Here is a 5,212-nt window from a genome sequence, read left to right as displayed (position 1 = left end):
GTAAATCGTTATATGTCATGCCACAATATAAAAAGGAGAAGTGAATATATAATTTTCTGTTCCGCTTTAAGCATTTAGAAGTGGTAGCTAGCTGGGCATGATGGTAAGTGCCTGTGATCCCTGTACTGTGGGAGGCTGAGGCAGGAGGACTGAAAGTTTAAGCCCAGCATGAGCAATTTAGCAAGACCTTGTCTCGGAAAAAAAGAAGTGCAGACAGGGCTGGGAATTTAACTCACTGTGAACGCCCTGGACTCAATCCCCAGTACTCCATAAAAAGGATAGCTAGTGGACTGGATATACACCTGCCTCAGTGAGCAAGACTTGCTGAGCATGTGTGAGGTTCTGGGTTCAATCCCCAGCACTGGGGGGAAAAAAAGGTGGATGACATACAATAACAAAATGTTTTAAAATGTATATTTCAAAGCTCAGAGTTTGTAATTAGTTGATTTGGAGTCAGGCAGCAATAACCAACAATCTCCAGGTCCACAAAGGTCTTTTTCTTTTCCCTCAGTACTAGGGATCTAACTCAGAACCTTGTAGTTGTGAGGCAGGCGCAGCGCCACTGAGCTAAATCCCCAGCCACAAAGGTTTTTTTTTTTTGTTCATATATTTTTTGTTCAGGTTGGCCTGTCTATGCCACATCCTCTTTGTTTGGAGATCCAGGATGAAGAAGCTATCCTTATGGAATATTGCAATTCTTTTTCTTTTTGGTACTGGGCATTGAACTCAGGACCTTGTATTTGCAAGGCAGGTATAGGGCCACTGAGCTAAATCCCTGGCCCTGGAGTGTTGCAGTTCCTATGTCAGAGATGAAAGAGAAGACAGTAGAAGCATGGGACTGCGAGTATATGTGTGTGGGGGGTACTGAGTATTGAATCTGGGGCCTTCACACTGAGCTACATCCCCAGCCATTTTAGTGTAGTTTTTAATTTATATTAGAGACAGTGTTGCACTGTATCACTAAGTTGTCCGGGCTGGGCTCAAATTTGTGATCCTCTTGTCTCAGCTTCCCAGAGAGTTGGAATCTAAAGAATTGATAGATTTTTTTGTTTGTTTGTTTTAAAGACAGGTTCTCACTATGGAGTTCTGTCTGGCCTTGAACTCACTATGTAGTTAGGCTACAGTGGCCCTCCTGCCTCAGCCTCTGAGTGCTGGGATTACAGGTGTGTGCTACTACACCCAGCTAATCTTTATCTTTACAAACACAAATGGAAGGTGTGATGACAGAAGTGACTGTACTGGTCAGCAGTCACACAAAACAGCCCTGAAACAGAGTTTAGGTCAGAAAACCCATACTACTCCAAGAAATTTGCACAAAGGATTACAGGGAGTTAGCTGCTTCCAAAATCATTGCCAGGCTGGGCATGGTGGCACATGCCTGTAATCCCAGCACTCCTGTAATCCCAGCACTCTGGGAGGCTGAGGCAGGAGAATCACTGTGAGTTTGAGACCAGCCTGGGCTAGTAGTGAGTTCCAGGTCAGTTTCAACTACATAGTGAGACCCTGTCTCAAAAAACCAAAAGAAAACAAAACACAATCCCTGCCAGGCCTGGGAATAATATAAGTATTCACCGATATAACTGTATAAAAATTGCATCTAACAGTTTCTGGCAGATAATGTGTTAGATGAATCTTTATTAGATAAAAAGTTAAAAGATGTAATCAAGTTCAAAGCTGTCACGAGATTAATGATTCAGTTATATCATCATAACCGTAATTCAGATGCCAGGAAGTCATCACTGCCACCACCGATGCAGGTTCCTCCTGTCCACGAAGGTGGTGGCTGGACCCTGGGATCCGAGTCCAAGAGGAGTCTCCGTAGCCTCCCTCGGCAGCCAGCACAGCGGCAGGGTGAGGGTCTCCACCTCATTTCCATCTTCCCACTCCTCCACGTACACATGGGAGCAGCTGGAGCTCAACTGTAGCCAGAACTCTGCTGTCACATAGCCCGGGTCATGTGATTTTGTGCTTCCCAGCCTCTGTAATTCAGAGTGGAACAGAGAAGTGGGCGAGAATGAATGTCAAGCGCCAATTGATGGTGTGAAATGCGAGGAAGCAAGAAGCGGCTTAATGAGAAACGTAGAAGACCTTTGGGAAGAAAACTGTAACGTCGTCCTGGGAGACACCCTAGGAGACTGCACAAGCGGAAAAACACTCCGCTCGTGGATTAGAACACTCAGCATCCTAAAGAGGTCAATTCTCAGGTTCATTTATAAATGCAATGTACGAACAATAAAAATGTTTAGAACTAGGGGTTAGATATGCGGATCCTAATATTCCTGTGGGAAAATAAACAAGAATGGCGAAGGAAATTGGAAAAGTGGACCGATGAGGGCCAACTCATCCAGCCAAATTTTAAAACACTCAAACTATTAAAAATGAAAGCAGTGGTGTCCTGGAAAATGAATAGACACAAATTGGTGAAGATTACAGAAGGAGGCTGGGTGTGGTGGTGCCTGCCTGTAATCCCAGTACTCAGGAGGATGAGGCAGGAGGGTCCTTGTGAGTTTGAGACCAGCCTGGGCTACATAGTGAATTCCAGGTCAATCTTAACTACGCAGTGAGACCCGGTCTCAAAACCCCCCCACCAAAAAATAACAATAGTAAGTAAAAAAGATTACAGATGGAAATACTTATAGATGTTAAAGGGATTACTTCAGTGGGAAAAAAAGACAAACTATTCAATAAATTGTATTGAGATGATCAGGGAGCCATCTGGGGGAAGCTGGCTCCGTGCCACAAGGCATACACCAGAAAAACTAAAAGTGGATAAAGGGTATAGATAAGGGTAAAACCTAAAACCATACAAGGATTAGCGCACAATGTAGGAGAACTTCTTTCTAACTCTGGAGTAAAGAGGACTTTGCAACTTTTTCTATAAAGTTCTGCAGATCAAAAAGAAGGACAGAGCTAGGGATTTAGCTCAGTGGTTCTGCTTCCTGCCTTGCAAGTGCAAGGACCGAAGTTCGATTCCACAGTACCCTCCCAAAAAAGGATAAAAGAAAGAACCTATCATAAGCAGAGCAAAACTGTAAGATAGATGAAAAACTAAGGAGAAAATATTTACAACTTACTTCCCAAAGGGCCAGTCTCCCTAATACTATATGAAAGAGCTCATAGTCGGTTATCAGAAAAACTGAGCGCGGTGGTGTACACCTGTAATCCCAGCTACTCGGACCATAACTTCTAGCCTAGCCTGAGCAAATTAGTGAGACCATGTCTCAAAATAAAAAAAGGGCTGGGGATGTAGCTCAGTGGCAGAGTGCCCTAGATTCCATCTCAGTGCTGCCAAAGAAGGGGAAAAATCAATAAAAAACAATCAACAACCAGACAGAAAAAAATAGCAAAAGTTCTGAACAGACAGTTCACATAGAAAATACTAATGCCTTTAAGTACCTGAAAATAGGTTCAACATCATTCAGAATAAGAGAAATGCAAATTAAATGTAGACTGAGATACCATTTTTTACCTATCAAATTGTCAAAAATTCAGAAGTTTAATGATATACTCTGTGGGTGAAGCTTTGGGGGAAAATCTCTAGAATTCAATTTGCCAGTTCTTGTCAAAATTTAAAATGCATATCCTTTGATCAAACAGCGTCACTTCTGAGAATGCATCCTACGGTTTTCCCTCATATGTGAATCGATGTCAGTATAAGGTTATTTGTTGTGTGTTTTATATAATAGAAAAGATTGCGAGAAATATAATCGCCACCGAAATATGACCGGATAAATAAATTATGATATATCCAACAATGGAATAGTAGGTACCCATAAAAAAGAAGGAAGATGCTCTTGTTCCAATACAGCAACATCTCTAAGAAATAGAATTGAAGGGCCAGGGATTTAGCTCAGTGGTTCCGGTGCCTGCTTTGCAAGTGCAAGGACCCGAGTTCGATCCCCAGTACCAGGAAAAAAAAAAAAGCCATATCAAGAAATAGAATTGAATGAAGACATTTAAGTATATACGTGAGTATTTATGCAGTATATCACTTTTGAGGGGCAAGGGCCTAGGAGATAAGTATACAGTAGATTCAATTCAGTCCTATGGAAAAGCCAACTTAATGATATAAATTATGTGGCTGCGTTGTTGTTGCATGTTCAGTGGAGTGGCTACAGTGTGTGTGTACAGCTGACCGGCGAAGCAATCTGGAGGGGGAAAAGCCAACTGCCAGTCTTGACACAGCCAGGTAAGTGTTATTGATTGAGCATCATCGCGCCAATGGATTTTAAGATTTTAAGCGTAAAGTTTGAGCCGGGTGTGGTGATGCAGGCTTGTAATCCCAGCACTTGGAAGGCTGAGGCAGGAGGATTGCTGGGAGTTTGAGACCAGCCTGGACTGCACAGTGAGTTCCAAGGCGATCTGAACTACATAGTGAGACCCTGTCTCAAAAAAAAAAAAAGGTAAAGTTTGCCAGGCATGGTGGTGCACACCTGTAATCCTAGCATGTGCGAGGCTGAGGCAGGAGGAGTGCTACAAGTTTGAGGCCATCCTGGGCTACAAAGTGAGACCCTGTCTAAGAAACAAAGGCTAGATGTGGTGGTGCACACCTGTAATCCCAGCACTTGGGAGGCTGAGGCAGGAGGATCACTGTGAGTTCGAGACCAGCCTGGGCTATATAGTAAGTTCCTGGTCAGTCTCTCAACTATATAGTGAGACCCTGTCTCAAAAACAAGAACAACAACAAACAAACAAAAAGTAAAGTTCACCTGACTGAGAGTGAGCTGTACTAGGTAGATGGGGGACAGACTGGGAGCAAGTCTTTTTATTGTATTATTTTTTTTTAAAAATGTTTTTCCCGTGATACTGGGGATTGAAACCAGGGTGTTTGCACTGAGCTAACCCCCATCCCTTTTTATGTTTTACTCACATATAGGTCTTCCTAAATCTCTAAATTTTCCAGGCTAGTCTGAAACTTGCAATCCTTCTGCCTCAGCTTCCCAGAGTGCTGGGATTACAGGCATGTGCCACCATGTGCAGTTTAAAGTTTTTGAAGAAAGAATTAAGATGTGTTATGTATACATAGCAATTCTCCACAGTGAATGTAATCATTACATATTCCAAACATGTATTAATAAAAATAAATAAAAAACATTTTGAACTATGTGACTGCATTAAACTACTAACAATATTTAAAAAAAAATTTTTTTTCCAGTACTGGAGCTTGAACCTAGGACTTCTATGCAAGCACTCTACCATTGAGCTATATTCC

This window comes from Fukomys damarensis, unplaced genomic scaffold (genome assembly GCF_012274545.1).
Source record: "Fukomys damarensis isolate Sample0158 unplaced genomic scaffold, DMR_v1.0_HiC HiC_scaffold_2, whole genome shotgun sequence".
Taxonomy (NCBI): domain Eukaryota; kingdom Metazoa; phylum Chordata; class Mammalia; order Rodentia; family Bathyergidae; genus Fukomys; species Fukomys damarensis.
Note: the sequence above shows the minus strand (reverse complement) of the source record.